Raw genomic sequence first — 21,567 nt, 5'->3', positions numbered from 1 at the left:
ACACACTTTTAAAACAATAGAAACTCATTTAAACATATAAAAGATACTGAGAGACATAGCAAGAGCTATGGAAAACACAAAAATATTTCATTTTTAATGATTTATATAGTAAAATAACATTACAAAAAAAAAAACGCAATATACCGGGACCGCAAAAACTGAACCGCGATGCAGCGGGGGTTTACTGTATATATTATTTTGCAACATTTTCCCCACACCTTGCTGGATTTTTCATTTACATAATTACTTCTTTATCTGCTGGCTGCAACCCCCCCCCCCCTCAAAAAAAAAAAAAAACAATATATAAATTTGCAACATTTTCCCCACACCTTGCTGGATTTTTCATTTACCTAATTTTACCTGCTGGCTACAAAAAAAAAAAAAACAATATATTTTTTGCAACATTTTCTCCACACCTGTCTGGATTTTTTATTTACATAATTACATCTTTACCTGCTGGCTGCAAAAAAAAAAAAAGCGAAAAAAAAAAAAACAATATATTATTTGCAACATTTTCCCCACACCTTGCTGGATTTTTCATTTACATAAGTACATATTTACATGATGGCTGCAAAAACAACCCTAATATATTATTTTGCAACATTTTCCCCACACCTTGCTGGATTTTTCTTTTTTTTTTTTTATGTAGGGAATGCCACTGGAGAAGTGGGAATACAACATCGTTGTTGAGTACACACAGGTGGGTAAGTAGGCTCCACTGAAGAAAAAGGCACCCAAAAGGTGCAAATATATTTTTGTGAGTTTATGTAAAGTAGTAAAAGTAAAAAAAAAAAATAATAAATATTCAGAGTGCTTACAAGCTCAGGTTAGGCAGCTCACAACAAGCTCAGGTTAGGCGCTACCTTCCAGTGGGTATTCAGTAGGTCACCAGAAAAACATACGCAAATGGAAGGAAAACCAGAGCAAAGTATAAAATAATCTAGTAATTTAGTGCGCTAAAAAACAGTCAACGCATTTAGGGGCCATAAAGCACTCTCCCTTAATCAAGGCTTCAGTTAACCACTTCTGAACTGGAAGGTTTTACCCCCTTAATGACCAATCCATTTTTTTGCGATACGGCGCTGCGTTACCTTAACTAACAATTGCGTGGTTGTGTGTCAATGTACTCAAATAACATTTATGTCCTTTTTTTCTTACAAATAGATCTTTCTTTTGATCACCTCTGCAGTTTTTATTTTTTTGCGCTTTAAACAAAAATAGAGAAACAATTTTGAAAAAAAAAAAATAAAATAATATTTTTTACTTTGTGATATAAAACACAGCCAATAAAAGTTTTTTAAAAATCAAATTTTTTCATCAGGTTAGACCAATTAGTATTCAGCTTTTTTGGTAAAAAAAATCCCAATAAGTGTATATTGATTGGTTTGTGCAAAAGTTAAAGATTCTACAAATGATGAAATATTTTTATAGCATTTTCTTTTATTTTATTTTTTTTTACTAATATTGGCAGCGATCAGCAATTTTTAGCAGGACTGTGACCTTGCAATGGACAAATCGGACATCTAACACTTTTGACACTTTTTGGGGACCAGTGACATCATTACAGTGATCAGTGCTAAAAAAAAAATGCACTGTCACTGCACTAATGACACTGGCAGGGAAGGGGTTAACATCAGGGGCGATCAAAGAGTTAAGTGTGTCCCTATGGAGTGCTTACTAACTGAATGGGAGCTGCTCTGACTGGAGGAAGACAGAGATCCATGTTCCTGCTTAGAAGGAACACAAGATCTCTGTTTTCCACCCTGTCAGAACGGCGATCTGCTTGGTTTACATAGGCAAATCTCTGTTCTACCTCTCCCGGGATCGAGCACGGGTGGCCGGCCGACATCAGGTCCGCCGAACCTGTTGATTGACATCCATGCTAGCCAATCACAGCGATCATGCCATCTAGTGGCTATTGAACAAAATGACATACGGGTACGTTGTTTCGCGCAATAAAGCCACACTGCTGCAGTATATAGACGGCGGGCAATCGGCAAGTGGTTAAAAAAAGAGGTTTATGCAGATGCTGCTTGCTGGAGACTCTTCTTGTCCAGCAATTAACATCCCTACATATATTCACACAAGAAAGCCCTGTTTTGAGTCCATTCAAGGTTCTGATTTTAACTGAAGCCCTGATGAAGGAGAATGTTTTCTGGCCTGGGAAAAGCATTGGCTGTTTTTAAGTGCAAACCAATAATTTCATTTTAACTTTGTGACGAGACCAATCTCGCCACTGGACATTGGAGAAGCCTGGTTGCTCGCCTCCTGCAAGGTGACTATGGACCCTCTCATCAGCCCATGCTAAACGTAAACCCCATGGCAATTTGACTGTGCTTGTGGCATCTGAGCGCTGTTTGGATAGGTTGAGCGCTCAGATCCAGGCTATCTGGGGATGGGTTGAATGTGGGGGTTCTGTTCAGTAGACTGGGAGTTATGCATTTTTGGGTCTTTTTGTGTTTCTTTAACCATGTGGCTAATTGAGTCTTGCCTCTATCCTGGAAGCTAAACCTTATTCCTGTAAACTGTAAGGTACAGGAAATGCACTCCTAATATGGTCATTCCAGGAAGTTATGAGGAGACGGACTGTCTGAAGGGGCTCTCCATTCACCTATTGTCAGGTGTGCTAATGACCTCACCTGCTGTCTGCTAAGGGATGTATTGACACTCAGAGTAATGTGTATTGAGGGCTCGATAGGGAACCATTGTTCTGTGTCTGACTATTGTGTACATTTATTGCCCCCTGGGGCTTCTGTCTCCTTGCACCTGGCAGCCCTTCTGGTCAAGCTATCTGACCAATCACTGCTGACTCATTTGCGAGCCCTCATTTTCATGGCTGGAGAGGACCTTATGGGGGACTGCAGGTACTGTGAAATTGACCAATGGGAAAGCGGTTGTTGGGGGAAGGATGTTCCAATTTCTGTATAAAAGTGTGGTGTGTTCTTCCAATAAATGTTGTTGTTCCTGTTTTACCCTCAACTCGTAGCTTTGTCTCGTTATTGGGGGGATTTATTGTATGCTGTTCCAGATTGACTGCTAGGAGTATAAACCCTTCATATGGTTTTTCCTATTCAGCTGTATGCAGCATTCATAAGGTTCCAGCTACACTGTTTGCATCATTCCTTGGTTTCCAGTTCGGGAGTTTGGTGTCCTGCAAGTAGCTGTGCCGGTAGCTCTGGAAGGGGAAGATCTCCTAAATGGTTTTAACCCTTTTGTGTCCGGAGGTTCGTAACAAACTTTTTTTGTCATTTGGCCTGGTGCTCCTTACATTGTTGTATGCTTAAAGTGGTTATAAACCCTTACATATAACCACTGACTGGCCTCAGGTGATAGACAGAGATGAGACAAATCATTCTTCATAAGTTGTACCTGTTTATCTGCAGTCTTCTCTTCTTTACATCTGTTCAAAGTTCAGAATTTAAAAGGCATGTCTGAGCGTTCAGAAAAAGGGGGTGGAGGGCTGAAAAAACATACTGCAGAGCTCAGTGAGGAGAGCTGAGACTGTCAATCACAGGCTGTTTACTGGAGTTCCTTCCACTGTCACCCGTTTTCTCTTGTCACAAGTGACTTATGCTGATAGCAGAAGAATGAAACAGCAGAGACAAATTACACTTTGTGCTTTTAATTAAGTCCACACTTTAGAGCAGCCTTTCTCAACCTTTTCAACACAGAGGAACCCTTGAAATAAATTTCTGGTCTCGGGGGAACCCCTGCTAAAAATTAAAAATCTACAACTCATGACACATTAGTGTGACAGTCAGTGGAAAGAATGTTCCTTACTCTTGTCATCATTGGGAAGAATTACCCCGTTACAGATAGCTAAAAGGAACTATGGTGTCATTGGAAACTTATCTGCAAGGCAGAAAATGCCCATTGCTCAAGGAACCCCTAGCAACCTTAGGAGGAACCCTGGGATTCTACGGAACCCTGGTTGAGAAAACCTGCTATAGAGGGATGTGCTTTGTTCGTATTCCATGTCTGAGGTTTACAAGCACTTTAAGTTGGGTAGGGACAGAGACAGAAGCTGTGGCAGAGAACGAATGCTGCAATCCCTAAATGATGCAAGAAGTCAGCAGGTGACTCAATCTGTAGTAGGTCTCCACCTCAATGAGGTTTTGATCTTTTCCAATGCTACTGAAATGGATTTCATTGCTGCAGGTGTCTCAATTAGAAAGTTTTCCCTCATTTCCTGTCTTGATGATCATTTTCACTCGGGTGCCCAAAAGGCACACAGAGCATTGAAAACCTGATAGGCTCTAATCCTCCCTTAGTACATCCAAAGAACAAACATTAAATACTTTGGCTACAGTTCCTCGTTTAATTGATACAGAACATCACAACAATGATATATTTTTAATATTACTGTCTTTATATCATTTTTTTTAATTATTTGAAAAGTAAACAGGCATGCTCAAGTATACAGTGCATCTGGAAAGTATTCAGAGTGCTTCACTTTTCCACATTTTGTTGTTACAGCTTTATTACAAAATGGATTAAATTCATTATTTTTCTCAAAATTCTACAAACAATACCCCATAATGACCACGTGAAAGAAGTCTGTTTGAAATCTTTGCAAATTTATTAAAAATAAAAACAAACAAAAAAATCACATGTACATATTGAGACTTTACTCGGTACTTTGTTGAAGCACCTTTGGCACCAATTACAGCCTCAAATCTTTTTGAGTATAATGCTACAAGCTTGGCACACCTATTTTTGGGCAATTTTTCCTCATTCTTCTTTGCAGGATCTCTCAACTTCCATCAGGTTGGATGGAGAGCGTCGGTGCACAGCCATTTTCAGATCTCTCCAGAGATGTTCAATTGGGTTCAAGTCTGGGTTCTAGCTGGACCACTCAAGGACATTCACAGAGTTGTCAACTCCTTTGTTATTTTGGCAGTGTGCTTAGGGTCGTTGTCCTGTTGGAAGATGAACCTTCGCCCCAGTCTGAGGTCCAGAGCGTTCTGGAGCAGGTTTTCCTCAAGGATGTCTCTGTACATTGCTGCCTTTATCTTTCCCTTGATTCTGACTAGTCTCCCAGTTCCTGCTGCTGAAAAATATCCCTACAGCATGATGCTGCCACCACCATGCTTCACTGTAGGGATGGTATTGGCCAGGTGATAAGCAGTGGTTTCCACCAGACATGACACTTTCCATTCAGGCCAAAGAGTTCAATCTTTTTTTCATCAGAGAAGAGAATTTTGTTTCTCATGGTCTGACAGTCTATTAGATTCATTTTGGCAAACTCCAGACGGGCTGTCATGTGCTTTACTGAGGAGTGGCTTCCGTCTGGCCTCTCTACCATAAAGGCCTGGTTGGTGGAATGCTGCAAAAATGGTTGTTCCTCTGGAAAGTTCTCCTTTCTCCACAGAGAAATGCTAGAGTTCTGTCAGAGTAACTATCGGGTTCTTAGTCACCTCCCTGACTAAGGCCCTTCTCCCCCCAATCGCTCAGTTTTGCCAGGCGGTCGCTCAAGGAAGAATCCTGGTGCTTCCAAACTTCTTCCATTTACAGATGATGGAGGCCACTGTGCTCATTGGGACCTTCAATGCTGCAGAAAGTTTTCTGTACCCTTCCCCAGATCTGTGCCTTGATACAATCCTGTCTCAGAGGCCTACAGACAATTCCTTGGACATCATGGTTTGGTTTGTGCGCTGACATGCACTGCTAATTGTGGGACCTTATATAGTGTGTGCCTTTCCAAATCATGTCCAATCAACTGAATTTACCACAGGTGGACTCTAATCAAGTTGTAGAAACATCTAAAGGATAATCAGTGGAAACAGGATGCATCTGAGCTCAATTTTGAGTGTCATGGCAAATGCTGTGAATACTTATGTACATGTGATTTTTTCACTTTTAATTTTTAATACATTTGCAAAGATTTCAAACAAATTTCTTTCACATTGTCATTATAGAGTATTGTTTGTAGAATTCTGAGGAAAATAATGAATTTAATCCATTTTGGAATAAGGCATACATAACAAAATGTGGAAAAAGTGAAGCGTTGTGAATTCTTTCCGGATGCACTGTACACAGAGGGAATTCAATAAATCTGCTGCGCCACTTATCTGGCATCATTCCCTCTTGTTAATGTATTGCCCCAAATTCACAAAGCATTTGCACCCCTTTTGTTCTGACAGCGACTTATCACCAAATTCAGGTAGCTGTAAAATGCGCACCTTTTACATTATGGCACACTGAATGCTCCACATTCAAAATAAAATACTGACAGTTTGTATCTTAGGAAAGCGGAGCTAATTAAGACCAAACTCTCTTTTGGCGTACAAAAAGAGAAACTGGCGCAGACAGCGTCTAGCAGCGTGTGCCAAATTCAAATACAAGTTCTAGAAAAGTACATGAGTTTGGCGCATGCTGCACCCCTTTTAAAACGCATGAGAGACACTTTCGCAAAATCTGTCTGCGCCAGTCTTTATGAATTACAGGGATAGTCTTCGTTTTTAATAGATAGTTATAATAATTCAATATATTTTTTTCCTACCCTTCCTCTGTCACAAAGATTGGATGGGAGTAAATCAAAATTCCAGCCAAACAGCTAAATACACAGATGAAAAACATATGTGCATGCCAAACTATTTGTTATTCTGTTCAGTCAGTCTTTTGAAGAAATATGGTATATAAGGATTGAATTCAGGGAGCTATATTAGCAGCATACTAAAATGAATTTAACTACTTGACCTCTGGAAATTTTACCCCCCTTCATGACCAGGCCATTTTTTGCGATACGGCACGTTACTTTAACAAGTAACAATTGCGCAGTCGTGAGACATTGTACCCAAATAAACTTAGAGCATTCTTTTGGTGGTATTTGATCACCACTGGGTTTTCTTTTTTATTTTTTTTGTGCTTTGTGCTAAATAAAAACAATATTTTTTACTTTACTGTGCTATAAAAATCATCCAATAAAAATAAAAATTGAAAAAATCGAATTTCTTCAAATGTTAGGACAATATGTATTCTGCCAAAAATTCTTGGTGAGACAAAATTCCAAAAGAAGCATATATTGATGGGTTTGAATGTTAAAGCATCTATAAATGATGAGATTTTTTTTTTTTCTTAACTAGCAATGGTAGCGATCAGTGACTTATAGGGAGACTGCGATATTGCGACAGACATTCTGACACTAACTGACACCTCGTGGGAACCAGTGACACAAACACAGTGATCAGTGCTAAAAATATGCAATTTACTAATGACACTGGCTGGGAAGGGGTTAAACATCAGGGGCGATCAAAGGGTTAACTGTGTGCCTAGCCAGTGTTTATGTGAACTGTGTGAGATGCTTTTATTAGGGCAAGAGATGGAATTTATTTCCTTCCCTCTGTCAGAACGATGATCTGCCTTGTTTGCATAGGCAGATCCCAGTTCTGTGTCTCTGCCTGATGATCAGCGGGTGCCATGGAGTACCCTGCACCCACCGATCAGCTTCCGCTGTGTAATCACATTGAGAGCGAGGCGCTAGCGGCATGTCTGTGTGCCCCCTACCTGGAAGTACGGGGTCACGTAAATATATGTGACCCGGCGCATGGCTGCCACTCTGTAGCAATAAAACTGCTATAGGATGGCAAGCGGCTAAAATAGCACTCCAGCTAAAATATTATGAGGTGTCAAACTACGACCCTCCAGCTGTAGCAGAACTACACATCCCATGAGGCATTGTAAAACTCTGACATTCACAGACTTGACTAGGCATGATGGGAGTTGTAGTTCTTGAACAACTGGAGGGCCATAGTTTGAAGACCCCTGGGCTTGACTGTCTGCTGAGCTTTGATTTTGACCAGCGTTTATTGCTACAAGAAACTGGAAGTGAAGGAAATCTAGTTCACTGTAGTGGATCTAATCCTTTAGTATTCTATTAAAATACAAATGTCTGTATTTTTGTTAAAGGAACCTCCCCAATTACACAGACAGGAGTTCTTACCTGTCTCACTTCCCCATTCAAAACACAACACTTTACTGATTTTTAAAATACAACTCCAGATAAGAACTTTTTAACCTTTCGAGCGCTGGAAGATTTTACCCCCTTCCTGAGCAGACCATTTATTTGCTATTCGGCACTGTGCTACTTTAATGGGTAATTGTGCGATTATGCAAACACTGTACCAAAATTAACTTTAAATAATTTTTCACGCAAATAGAGCTTTCTTTTGGTGGCATTGGTGATCACAACTGTTTTTTTTTTTTGCTGATATAAACGAAAAAAGACTGACAAATTGAAAAAAAAAATCCCAACAGGTGTACATTGATTGGTTTGTGTGAAAGTTATAGCACCTACATACTATGGTATATACATTACAGTATACTGGAATTTTTATTTATTTTTATACTAATAATGGTGGTGATCAGCGACTTTCAATGGGACTGCGATAGTGCAGTGGGCAATCTGATACTGACAGGGGGATGGGGGGACCTGACTAACTGCCACTGACATCACCAGTGACATGAATACAGTGATCAGGGATAATAATATTCACTGTCACTGTACTAATGGCACTGGCTGGGATGGGGTTAACATCTAGGGCGATCAAGGGGTTCAATTTGTGCCTAGCTACTAGATCTCTCAGTTTCTCATCCCTGCTTTTTAGGGATGAGAAACTGACAGATTGCTTCCTCTGTACAGAGCTCTGTGTTGTTTATGAACACAGAGCACTGGGCTGTGATTGTACACAACCAATCAGCAGGTCCCAGTTATGAATCATTGGCAGGGACTTGGTGACAGGCTACCACTGTGCGCAATCACATTGGGTGCCTGGCGGGGGGGGGGGGGGGCGTGCATGCCTGTAAACCAGCGACATTAGGGTACATTGCTTTGTATACACTGGCCGTCCATCAGCAGTACATTGTGGGCAGGAAGTGGTTAATTTCATTTTGAATGTGGTGAGGAAAGGGGCAAATTATCTGTAATCAAGACGCAGATAAAAACATTTGTCTTAGTAAACAAAGCCGCCTGTCACTCTCCCCTGTATAAAAACACAGATCATACGGTCCTGCTATGTAGGACCGTTGATCTCTGCTGTTACACACACAGCCACATCCAATCACAGTTAGAAACACGCCCCTAGGGACGCACTTAACCCCCCTCTCTCCCCAATAAAGTTAACCCCTTCCCTCCCAGTGTCATTTTTACAGTAACAGTGAATATGTATAGCACTGATTACTGTTGTAATGTCACTGGTACCCCCAAAAGTATCAAAAATGTCAGTCAAGGGTCCGATCTGTCCGCCGCAATGTCACAGTCTCGCCAATTAATGTCCAGATCGCCGCCATTACTCGTTAAAAAAAAAAAAAAAACAATAAAAATGACAAAAATCTTTCCCTTAGTGAGTAAACGCAATAACTTTTGCGCAAACCAATCAAAATACGCTTTTTGCAATTTTTTTTACCAAACATATGTAGCAGAAAACAAATTGGCCTAAAATGTTAAAAAATTTTGATTTTTACATTTTTTTTGGGGGGGAATTTCATATAAAAAAATGTGAAAAATATTGTTATTTTTGCAAAATTGTCGCTCTTTTTTTGTTTATAGCGCGTGATCAAAAAATCGCACAGGTGATCAAATACCACGAAAAGAAAGCTCTGTTTGTGGGGAAAAAAGGATGTCAATTTTATTTAGGTACAGCGTCGCATGACCGCGCAATTGTCCGTTAAAGTCACGCAGTGCCGAATCGCAAAATACCCCCTGGTCAGGAAGGGGGTAAAATCTTCCAGGGCTTAAGTGGTTAAACATTCATAACTTGCAACAATATTTATCAAAGTAAGAAGATCTAAAGGAATTAAATGAATGTGTTACAATCCAGAAGGAAAAGTGACATATTTCCTTCCACCTATCACCTTACTAAGCTGTAGGTTTGAGTTCTTGAGAAGGTGTTAAGTGTGAGGTCATTGGGATGTGAGTAACCACAATCACAGATAGAGGAGTGAATAATGTCATTTTGCAATGTTACCCTGGTGGTGAAAATCACTGGAATACCATAGCTAGGAATGTCTAGCATCAAATGATTCAACCATTTATAAATTAGTAGCAATCCTAGTTGTGGCAATTTAGGCATTTTCAGCTATATGAGGATATCATGTATTTAAATGAAGAAATTAGAAATGTGTACATTTGTGAATTTTTCAGAAATCTATTTATTGGGTTACTTAAAAAATAGGATGTTCCTAAAGCCAAAATGTTGTCACAATCGCAATTTAGGGCAGATTTTTATTACTGATTATTGCATTTCCTGTGATAAAATTGGGGTTGTTGGTTGTCATCGTGGCAGGAAAGCACAAACAGCAATAAAATATTATCAGAAAATCGAACTGGAATAAAAATGTATTTTTGTTTTATTGTCTCTGGCACTGTTGAAAAGATTTTCTATCGCTTCCTGCCCTGACTTGAAATTAGGGTACACACACAGGTTTTAAGTGAAAAATTAATTTTGGCCCCTCTTGCTGATGCCCACATCTCAAATACTTACCTTTGTCCTGAAGTCGGGTTCTGAGCAATAGAACCAGCTTCTTCCTCACTGCCATGTCCTTTTTTAGGCTGGCCATACAATATACAATTTTCTTGTCCAAATTTCCTTTAGATTTACCAAAACCATAGAATATGAGGTCAAATCTAAATACTTTCAATTTGTATGCAATCAGCAGGCCCTTGTTGAAGGTAAATCTAAAGGAAATTGAACAAGAAAATTGTATAATGTATGGCCAACCTTAAGCCATAGCAAAGGGCAAGTTTTCAATGAGACAAACTCACTAATCAGCTTTCTTTACCTGAGCTGCCCATTATTGACTCAAACATAACCCCCGGAGTTTGAAGACTTTCAGCCAAGTAGTTGTCTTAACTGGCCCGGAGACCAAGGCTTAGACAAAAACTGTAGGGGAAGATGGACGCTACCTACAAAGTAAAGCCCTAGGGCTCATTTACACTTGCTTTGATTTAAAAACACATTAAAGCGCCTACTGCTTGAACATGCATTTTTTAATGCTTCTGTGATGCTTGGCAAATGCCCTGTGTGTGCTGTTTTTTTTAAATTTGTTTTAAAGAGGCTTAATAAAACCCCTGCTCAATAGTACCCCAGCTCAGTACTGCCCCTGGTCAGCAGATCCCCAGCTCATTAGTACGCTTATCAAATTAGTATATCCCCAGTTCATTTGTACTCCAGTTCAGCAGATCCCCAATTCATTAGTACTCCCGCTCAGCAAATCACCAGCTCCTTAGTACTACTGCTCAGCAGATCCCCAGCTCATTAGTACTCCCGTTTAGCAGATCCCCAGCTCATTAGTACTCCCGCTCAGGAGATCACCAGCTCCTTAGTACTCCTGCTCAGCAGATCCCCAGCTTGTTAGTACTCCCGCTAAGGGGATCACCAGCTCATTGGTACTCCCACTCAGCAGATCCCCAGCTCATTAGTACTCCCGCTCAGCAGATCACTAGCTCATTAGTCCTACCGCTCAGCAGATCCCCAGCTCATTAGTACTCCCGCTCAGGAGATCACCAGCTCCTTAGTAATACCGCTCAGCAGATCCCCAGCTCGTTAGTACTCCCGCTCAGCAGATCACCATCTCATTAGTACTCCCGCTCAGCAGATCCCCAGCTCATTAGTACTCCTGCTCAGCAGATCACCAGCTCATTAGTACTCCCGCTCAGCAGATCACCAGCTCATTAGTACTCCCGCTCAGCAGATCCCCAGCTCATTAGTACTCCCGCTCAGCAGATCACCAGCTCATTAGTACTCTCGCTCAGCAGATCACCAGCTCATTAGTACTCTCGCTCAGCAGATCACCAGCTCATTAGTACTCCCACTCAGCAGATCCCCAGCTCATTAGTACTCCTGCTCAGCAGATCCCCAGCTCATTAAAACCCCCGCTCAGCAGATCTCCTGCTCAGTAGACAGCTCTGATGATGCCCCATTCAGTAGTATCCCCAGCTAAGTAATACCCCTGCTCAGCAGATCCTCAACTCTTTGGTATCCCCCCTCAGCAGATCCCCAGCTCATTAGTACTCCAGCTCAGCAAATCCCAAACTCAAAACCCCCGTTCAGCAGATCCCCTGCTCAGTAGACAGCTCTGCTGATGCATTCAGTAGTACCCCCAGCTCAGTAATACCCTTGCTCAGCAGATCCTCAACTCATTAGTATCCCCACTCAGCAGATCCCTAGCTCATTAGTACTCTTGTTCACCATATCACCTGCTCAGTACTACACCCAGCTCTGATGATTCTCCACTCAGTTGTAACCCCCAGCTCACTCTGCTGACCCCCCCCCCCCACTCAGTAGTAACCCCCAGCTCTGCTGATCTCCCACTCAGTAGTAACTCTAAGCTCTATTGATTCTCTGGTTTGCTGATCCCCTCTGTCTCTCCAGTCCCCACTCATCTTCTGCTATATCCCATGCTGCTCATCACATGTGACATCTGCCAGTTTTTCCCACTCCAGTTCCCCAGCGATGCTGATCCTCTGCCACTTAGTTCTCCCTCTCCGGTCTCCACTCACCTTCCACTACAGTGTTTCCACATTGTGCACCACGTGTGCCATTTGCTAGTTGCTCTGCTCTGGACCCCACTTACCTTCATGCTGCTCCATACTGCACACCAGGTGTGATGTCTGCACCAGACACTCCCAGAATATATACCAAAGAACCAGATGTGACTGCTAATTATGTCTTTCTGGTTTGCTTGTTGGTTTCCCAGTGCATCCTAGGATGCATCTCATATCTCCATAACAAAGAAAGTTAACTCTGCAAAAAAAAAAGCCCCTCAAATGCTGCAGATGCTGCTGTAATAGACTTTTATGGAGGCTTTGGAGATGCTTTGAAGGACCAAGAAAATGACACAGGGCATCATTTTTTAAGCAAACCAAACACAATAAGTTTGCAGAACAGACCTGACCTGCCACAGTATATGTACTGCCGGCGGTCGGCAAGTGGCTAAAGCTGATTTCTGGGCACAAAACTTTAATTTATTATTCTTCATCATTGTTCACAAAGGATACAAATACACTCTCCTACTTCTCTCTCACTTCATTAGCCAAGTCACAGCCATTGAGAAAGTGGGAGCAGGGCTGAGCGGGGCTTGGGAGCCAGCACGCACAAGTGCCCCATAGCAAAGTGCCCCATTGCACAGAGCAGCCCGGATCCTCTTCTTCTCGGGAGGGTCCCTCTTTGCTGCTACTGGCCCCTTCCTTCTGTTGAGTGCCCCCCAGCTAGCAGCTTGCTATGGGGGCATCTGAACTGAGCTGCAGCTCTGTGTATCCATTCAGACATGGAGCTGGCGTTCAGCCCCGCCCTCTCTCTCTCCTAATTGGCTAACTGACTTGACAGCAGCAAGAGCCAATGGCGCCGCCGCTGTATGTCTCAGGGAATCAGGAGGGAGAGGGACTCGTGGACGTCGCTGGATCTAGATGGAGTTTAGCTAAGTATTAGGGGGGCCAAAGTATTAGGGGGGCTGCTGCACATGGATGCTTTTTATCTTAATGCATAGAATGCTTTAAGATTAAAAACCTTTCTGACTTTACAACTACTTTAAGAAAGAAACACAGGCAAACATCCTTTTATAACAGCAGTAAGAAGCTGAGTGTTCATAGGGTTGAAAAAAGGCTGTTAACTTTACAAAGGAATTTTCCCTTAGGTGAATCTCTGCCGACTTCCATCCAGTTATGTGTAAGTAAAAATAAATACTTTTTTTTTTAATTTCCTTGCACGTGATTTGGTATTCCTTACAAAGCTAATGTTTACTACGCTCACTAAGGTAAGTTAAAAATGACCTTGTAAAGGGAACAGCTAATTTGCCTTTAGTAAATCAACCCCAATGACTCAAGATGGGAAGCTTATCTCATGCCACCCCTACAGGGTTTCACCTGAAACAAAATTTTTACTTTCCCTCGTGGCAAAAGTGGTCTTTTTCAAATGTATATACATAGCTCCCAACTGTCCCTGATTTTGTGGGACTGTCCCTGATTTCGTGGGACTGTCCCTGATTTGGGACAAAGTCCCTTTTTCCTCCTCATTTGTCCCTCATTTTGCTCTGATCTTTCGCGGGACTGTCCCTGATTTCGTGGGACTGTCCCTGATCTGGAACAAAGTCCATTTTCTCCTCATTTGTCCCTCATTTTGGTCTGATCTATATATTTGTAAATAAAATGCACTTTTTATCTTTCAAAAATTGTTTCCCAGTGCTGAACCTTTCATCAAATTTCTAAATTGCTGCATTTGTAAATTTCAAAAGCCAATATAAACATATAATAATAGTAAAAAAGGCACTTGTAGATTTCCCAATCCTTTTTTTTTGTATAAGGCTTCATGTACACGGGACGTTTGAAAACCTCTCCTGAATGCTGGAACTTGACAGCTAGCAACCGGAGGTTAAAAAAGTTTTGCAGCGTTTACATGCCGTGTTTAGAATCGTTTTTACATTGTAAAATGGTCAGAAATGTATCCCCATTGAAAACATCTATAAACAAAACGAGTAACCGTGTTCAAACACGTTTGCACGCTGTTACAAGCATTTGGCGTTTCAAATGCCAATAAACTTCTGTCTGAAGGCATTTATTTTTGCTTTAATAAAAATGTCACTAAAAACTCAACTGCCTCTAAGGCTACGTTCACATGTTAGCGTAGCGGATCGCGAGCAGAACACCATGATTCTGCCTGCGATCCGGAAATCATTGCAAATCGTGGGACGACTGTGCGTTGCCGTTGATTTGCAATGGCACCCGAAACAATGTGCGATGTTGCCGCGATTTCCACCTGCCGAATCGCGGTAACATCACGCAAACAAAATCGTGGGTCGCATGACGCCCAAAAAAGGTACAAGAGCACAGGCGTCCCGCGATTTGCAATGATTTCCAGATCGCGGGCAGAATCGCGGTGTTCTGCCCGCAATCCGCTACTCTAACATGTGAATGTAGCCTAAACAACTATAAAAGACTCAGTGTACATGAACAGATAAGATAACATAGAGAAAAGTTGAGAGGCTAAAAAAAAAAAACACCCAACTGCTCCTAAACGTCCGTTTAGCAGCAGCAGTGTACATGAGGCCTAAGGGTCCTTTCACACAGGCTTTCCACCTGGCGGACTCCGTTTTGCTCAGCGGGGGATCGATCCGCCGATCGATTTCGCTGACCAGGCGGATGACAAGTCCGTCTCCGCTCACTGTGCTGAGATGGTCCTGTCAGAGCCCCGCACTCTTCGGATCGGATGATCCTCTGCCTGTCCGTTTTCATCCGATCCGATCCCCCAGACAGAAGGAAAATAGGGTTTCCATCCAACTGGATTTCACAAACAGAATCAGATCAGATATCCGCTGACATCGCTGTTCCATTATCCGCTGACATTGCTGTTCCATTATCCGCTGACATCGCTGTTCCATAGGGGTGCATGGAGCATCCAATCAGGTTCGCCTGAAAAACTGACAGGCGGACCGGATCGGAAAGCCGTGTGAAAGGAGGCGTGGCAGGGGGTGTATCCTATGCCTACATATTTTTACCAATAGGTGTTCTTATCTCAAAAAGTTGAGATGTATACAGTATAAGGATATTAAAAAAAAAAAAAAAAGACAGGGCTTGGTTTGCTGTTTGTTGGGTGCTCAGATGTGGAGATTTGCAGCATATAGACGTTATTCTAAATAATAACTCCATGTACAGTCAAAAAGTCATTGCATGATCACAAAGTAATTATGTAGGTAATAAGTAAAAATGAATTATTGGCTTGCTGAGATCTGCCTCAAATAAGATTCCCAAGCAAACCCAACAACCAGTAATTAGCTGGTATTTCAGTCATGGGTGATCTATGGGAAGATAAAGAAAGTCATTTTCATCTTTTATTCTTTTTTCCCTTAGAAGTGCTGCACTTCATATCCTTTCTATATACACAGCACCATCTAGTGGCACAGGAGTGAAGTGTCATATTTGCAGGAAAGCAAGGGATTCCTCTTTTCATCTATTTTTGTATGACTCAGACCTACATGCTGTGCTTTGCAGAGAAGGAGGAGAGCCACTGAGGAATGCTTCATGTTTAAGCTTTTCTGCATCTCAGGGATGATTATCATCCAAAAAAAATGGGGGCTGTTGTTTTTTTCTAAATCCACGGATGTTCTAGGGGGGGCAGCATACATGTGCTTGCTGCAATTCTTTAACAATTTAAAAGCTAAACAGCTCTGTCATGCCCATAAACCACCAGCTAAACCAACTCAAAGGAGAAGGATACACCTAACAGGCACATCCCCCCCCCACCTTTTTTTTTTTTTACCTTAATTTTTTTTTTTTTTTGCATTGCTGCAATATATTATTGATAAGATCAATCACCTTTTAATAATCCTTTACATCATTTACCTCTAACCTAAAACAGAACCCACACTGCCCTATGACATCCAATACTGCCCTTCATTAGGGAATTACAGCACTGCTTTACATAAACTGTCATTGCTGCGCACATAGCTTTCATTTTAAGGCAATACTAAAAAGGAAACATAAATAATAACAAAAGATAACAAAAAGACAAATAATCTAAAAGTGAAAGCTTTAGCAATTGCATTACAGGAGAAATCTACTATCATATGATTAATTATGAGCAAGAAATCGGTTTCATTTGCAGCCACCCACACGTTCATTTTTTTTACAAGTCTGAAAGACAAAACAAATTGTTTTACGATATCCAGGAGAGGTCTGAGTCAGATTCTACTTTTTAGTCTGTGAAGCTTCTCACAGCCACGGGAAATCAGTGGTAATTAATACCTGTCTTTCTTCTTACAGGCTTATTGCAAGCAATATACTCAAACAATCATTAATAACCAATAAAAGATGTCATCCATCCATGACTAATTCTTACATTGATGACTATCTAAGCATGTCTCTGCTTCTAGATGCTTGCAGTGAAATCCCTTTGATAATTTCAAGAATATACATCAGGCGAATGTAAAAATCTGTTTACCTAAAGAAGGACAAAAGGCAAACTTTTTTTTTTTTGTTCAATTTGGATAGAAAAAGGATGGGTTATAATCCCTGTCATTTTTTATTTTTTTTGCCAATTGTGTCCCATTGGGACATTTCTCTTGATTTCCTGTTCCTTAGACAGAACAGGAAGTGAGAAGTAATCCCTGGTTGTCACCACTGGAAGATTTCCTCTTTGTTCCTGTTCTGGCTACTACTCAGATTTTGGGATATACTTTCACTCGTGCTAATTATTGATAAACAGGAAAGAAAGAAAGGGTGAATTCCTTAATAGGGATGCCATAGGCACAGTGGCGTATGAACAGGGGAGCGGGGGGGGGGGGGTGTCCGCCCCAGGTGCCAAACATTGGGCGGTATCAGGGAGCACCAGGGTGACACCGGCCTGAGGGGCGACACCCAGGGCCAGCCACTGGACTACCTCTGCCGCTCACTAACACAGGAGAGCGGAGCAGGAGGCACTGAAGCAGAAGGGGAGGGAGAGAAACAGCAGTCCTGAATAAACAGCGGGAACTGCCGGAGTTAACTTTCTAAGTTAGCAGCAGGTGGTTGGTTGCTAAGACCCCCTAGCAACCAATCACCTGCTGTTAACTTGCAAAATTAACCCTGGCAGTTCCTGCTATTTATTCAGGGCTGCTGTTTCTCTCCCTCCCCTTCTGCTTCAGTGCCTCCTGCTCTGCTCTCCTGTGTCTCCTGCCCTGCATGCCCTAATAAGGTAGGAAGGGGGATAGCTGTATTGTAAAGGGGTACATGGGGGGCTGTATAATGTAAAGGGGTCCATGGGGGAGATTTATAATGTAAAGGGGCCCATGGGAGGGGCTGTGTAATGTAAAGGGGCCAATGGGGGGCTGTGTAATGTAAAGGGGTCCATGGGGGGCTGTGCAATGTAAAAGTTGTGTAATGTAAAGGGGTCCAGAGGTGTGGGGGGCTGTGTAATGTAAAGGGGTCCAGAGTTGTGGGGGGCTGTGTAATGTAAAGGGGTCCAGAGGCGCTGGGACTGTGTAATGTAAAGGGGTCCAGAAGCGCGGGGGCTGTGTAATGTAAAGGGCTACAGAGGTAGGGAGGCTGTGCAATGTGAAGGGGTCCAGAAGTACGGGGACTGTGTAATGTAAAGGGGTCCAGAGGTATGGGGACTGTGTAAAGTAAAGGGGTCCAGAAATAGGGGGGCTGTGTACTGTAAAGGGGTCCAGAGGTACGGGGGCTATGTAATGTAAAGGGGGTATTCCTACATTTTTCCCACAGTTATAGCTGCAGTCCTATAGGTTTCTATTAGGTTGCGCTTTTTTTCTGCATTTTCTGAAAGCGCTCCAAAAGCCCTGCATGCTGCATCTTTGACGCACTTTCCGAAAACGGGAAAATCCTTTTTTGGAGGGGAGGGACACCATGGTTTGCTGCCCAGGAGACACCAACCCTAGTGACGCCACTGGAAGTAGCACACAGTAAGTGTGCCACTGTCAGTTACATGTATTTCTGTCTGGCGCCTCGGGTCAGTCGGCGCTGTTTTTGCAGAGGAGGAGGAGGAAGGGCCTGACCATCTGGGGGCAGGGCCGTCTTTTCCAATGGGCATGCCCGGCGGCTGCCCGGGGGCCCCACTTGCCAAGGGGCCGGCGGTGGCCATGGCTCGAGTCTGCACTGCATAGACACTGGTTGCTAAGGCCAGCCCAATTGGCATCTAGCAACCAGTGACGTTAGCAGAGCAGACCCATGATGCACAGCGGAGGAGGATCCTCCTCCTCGTCGGCTCGTCCTCCTCTCCTCTCCATCTCCGTGCCTAGAAGACTGGCTCTGCCTCCACCCACCTCCTCCCATGTGCAGCCGTTGTGAAAGGTAAGGCAGCCAGCCCAGCTGCCAGGCTGCTTGATATGATATTCTTTCTTTTTTTAACTCTCTCCAATCTTCATGGCATGATCATCACAAGCGACAACTTCCTGTCCTGGAGGATATACCTTACTATATATTGGTCCCTGTAATATGTATATAGTAAGGTACAGAGGCGTAACTAGAACCTTCAGGGCCCCGGTGCAAGAAACCATGAAGGGCCCCCCCGGACCCCTGGTCGGGGCCCTTCCCTTCAAGCCCCGGGCTCTTCCCACTGATCCTGGGGCCCTTTACTCCGCTTGCGGGGCCCTTTATTGCGGTCCCACAGCGGGTCCCTTTCACAAGTTTTGCAGTGGGCCCCCTTCCTGCCATCTTGGGGCCTCCCCACGGTGGTGGAATGCCAGGGCCCGGTTGCAAGTGTGACCTTTGCGATCCTGAAAGTTCACCCACTGGTGTCAGTAGTTTTTATTTTTTGGTATTTTAATTGTATTATTTTTTATCATTTTATTTTATTTTTTTACAATGTAACTGACTATGACTCTGCCCATTTAGAGAAGCAAGGAGCTGGTAAATTACATATTTACCGACCCCTTCCTGGTTCTCTATTGTTACACATCCCCTGCAGCAGCCGGCAGGAAAGGGGAGGGATCACAGTGGGGGGGGACCAGGGGAGCACACAGGGGCCCAGAGACAGCAGAACACAAGTGAACTGGATAGGAGGAGTGGTGGGGGTAGCATACAGAGGATCCAATCTCCTCCATTTTCTTTCTGCAGCTACAGGAGGAAAAAGGAGGACAGTGATTTCTCTACATGCTGCCCCCGCCTCCCCTCCTATCCAATTCTGGGCCCCCTGGAGCATTGGGCCCGGTTGCAATCGCAACCCCTGCAACCCCTGTAGTTACGCCCCTGGTAAGGTATATATCCTCCAGGTAGTAGTTGTACTCTCTTGTAGTATAGTGTTCCCTGTAATGTGTATATAGTCTATATACATATTACAGGGAACACTATATACTACAAGAGAGTACAACTACTGCCTGGAGTATATACCTTACTATATACATATTACAGGGACCAATATATACTACAAGAGACAACTACCTGGAGGATATACCTTACTATATACATATTACATGGAACACTATATACTACAAGAGACTCTTGTAGTATATAGTGTTCCCTGTAATATGTATATAGTAAGGTATATCCTCCAGGTAGTAGTTGTACTCTCTTGTAGTATATAGTGTTCCCTGTAATATGTATATAGTAAGGTATATACTCCAGGTAGTTGTACTCTTTTGTAGTATATATTGGTCCCTGTAATATGTATATAGTAAGGTATATACTCCAGGTAGTAGTTGTACTCTCTTGTAGTATATAGTGTTCCCTGCAATGTGTATTCTCGTGGGTGATTGTGTAGGCAGGGGGCCCCAGTGCACTGCAAGATGGCACTGTCTGGGGGGGGGGTGCCTGATATAGGATCTGCCCCTCATGCCAAATGCTCTAGGCACACCCCTGCATAGGTGTGCACAGGGGTTGTGCCAGGTGTCCCTGGGCACCCCCTAATCACTATGTGCGGTGTCGATTTCTCTTACTGTAGGGGTTTCCCCATGTGTTGGACCTCGCCCTGCAGTGCTGCTGGCTTCCCTCCTTCCCTCCTCTATTCTCCACCCACTGATGTGGGGGATGTTTCAGGATGGAGAGCAGGGGAAGGGGCTAGTAAATATGTAATTTACCAGCCCCTTCCTTTTCTACATGAACACAGTGAACACACTCGCTCACTGTGTTTACTATGCTTCAGTTAGTGAATGAACAGGAAGCCGCTCAGCACAGAGCACTTCCCATTCATTCACTGTCCAGTGCAGCTCAAGCTGCAGAGAAAAGCATGTGTGTTTGAGCTTTGGGGTGCACTCCCTAATGCAATAGAAAACCATACAGGTGTTCTAATCTCTCTCCACGCTATAACTAAAACTAAAAAAGTGGACATTTACTTTAACCATGCAGGGCAAAGCAAACTTTTTTTTTTTATTCAATTCCAAGCTGGGTGTCTTCAGTCCTTAGCATCACATAATAATGTAGTGCCGTTCTGCAGCATTCTCCTGTAAAGCCAGGGCAGTGGGGTTGAGCCTGGATGCCCTGGGCTCACACAAAGTGGGTTCAATGACTGGAGCTGGAGAGAATTACCTGATACTTTCCACTATAATGGAGCATGTAACTTACTCCACTTCCAACCATTATATGAAGCTGGGAGCATGGCCACAGCCCTGTGTAGGTAGCCGGACACTGAAGTGAAGGCAAATATAAGGTGCTACAGGGGCCACATTAAAACACCCTATTAGTTTGTTCTGCATGGGCAAAGCACAGGTTCACTTTAACGATTGCCAAAAACTGTACTGTTACCCGTAATGCCTAAATTTCCTGCATCATCAGGCGAAGGGGGGTTATAAATGACTTTGTCTTTCCCATTATTTGACAGGCCAATGCAATACTTGATCCAAAACTCAGCTATTTACAAAGGGAGTGACTTTTGGGAAAGTCAAAAGCACTCATTATCACTCTAATTTGCAATAGGGCTGATTCCTCTTACTTCAATTTAAAAAGGTAAGGATGCGGTAGACAGTACATGTGTACATATGCTGCATTTAGTTCTACGACAAGTATATCACAGTACATGTCTCCTCCAAAAAACGAGAACATCTACCACTGGACACAGGCTCCACCTCTGATTGGGCCTAATTAGAGAGGAATCCTCTCTAATTCGTTTTTCATCAGCGGTCATCTATTTTTCATCAATGGTCATCAGC

This window comes from Pelophylax lessonae (assembly GCF_965119305.1).
Source record: "Pelophylax lessonae genome assembly, chromosome: 12".
NCBI lineage: Eukaryota > Metazoa > Chordata > Amphibia > Anura > Ranidae > Pelophylax > Pelophylax lessonae.
The sequence above is the reverse complement of the archived record's forward strand: the minus strand, read 5'-3'. Positions refer to the sequence as shown.